Source organism: Cibotium barometz, chromosome 34, assembly GCF_041138505.1.
Source record: "Cibotium barometz isolate CiBa-2024 chromosome 34, ASM4113850v1, whole genome shotgun sequence".
NCBI classification, from domain to species: domain Eukaryota; kingdom Viridiplantae; phylum Streptophyta; class Polypodiopsida; order Cyatheales; family Cibotiaceae; genus Cibotium; species Cibotium barometz.
In genome coordinates, this window is record NC_141079.1 from 30,409,667 (window position 1) to 30,410,292 (window position 626).

The following is a 626-nucleotide window of genomic DNA, read 5'->3' on the forward strand; positions in this document are numbered from 1 at the left end:
ATAGGACTAACTTAAAGTCATAATTAGTTTGCAAGATAAATTATGAGGGAAAATTCTATAGGCATGTATACATGGGGCAATGTGACCATAATTGAACATGTAGGTCTGCAGTCATAGTTGGTGCTACTGTTTACAGTATAGACTCGGCCCATAAAGATGAGCTACAAACTACTCTGCATTATTCCTACCTCCCATAATCATCCAGGCTTATCTTACTTGGAAGCATAGTGTAATAAACCTTGAAGATAGATTAATGCACACCGCTCATTAAAAAAATTAAACAACTGGACCTTAGTTTAATGTATATATGTAACTATATTTACCTTCTACAAACAACGTGGGTTTGAAGATGATTAAAGATTGTGCTACAAGGAGAAGAACTTGCTTGCTTGAATGTAACGATGCGTCTATCTTTTGCTAAATGATAAAATAAATTTCATGCACATTAATGTGCACAAATCATAAAGAAAGTATAAAATATTCTGCTGTTTCAAAAAAAAATTTAAAAATTAAAAAGCTTGGTTCTTAGAAGCTTTGAAATGAAAAAAAACATGATGGGCTGAAATAAGAAGCATAAAATTTAGTTAATTATGAGAAAGGGGGGTAATCAACATTCTTGTACATCA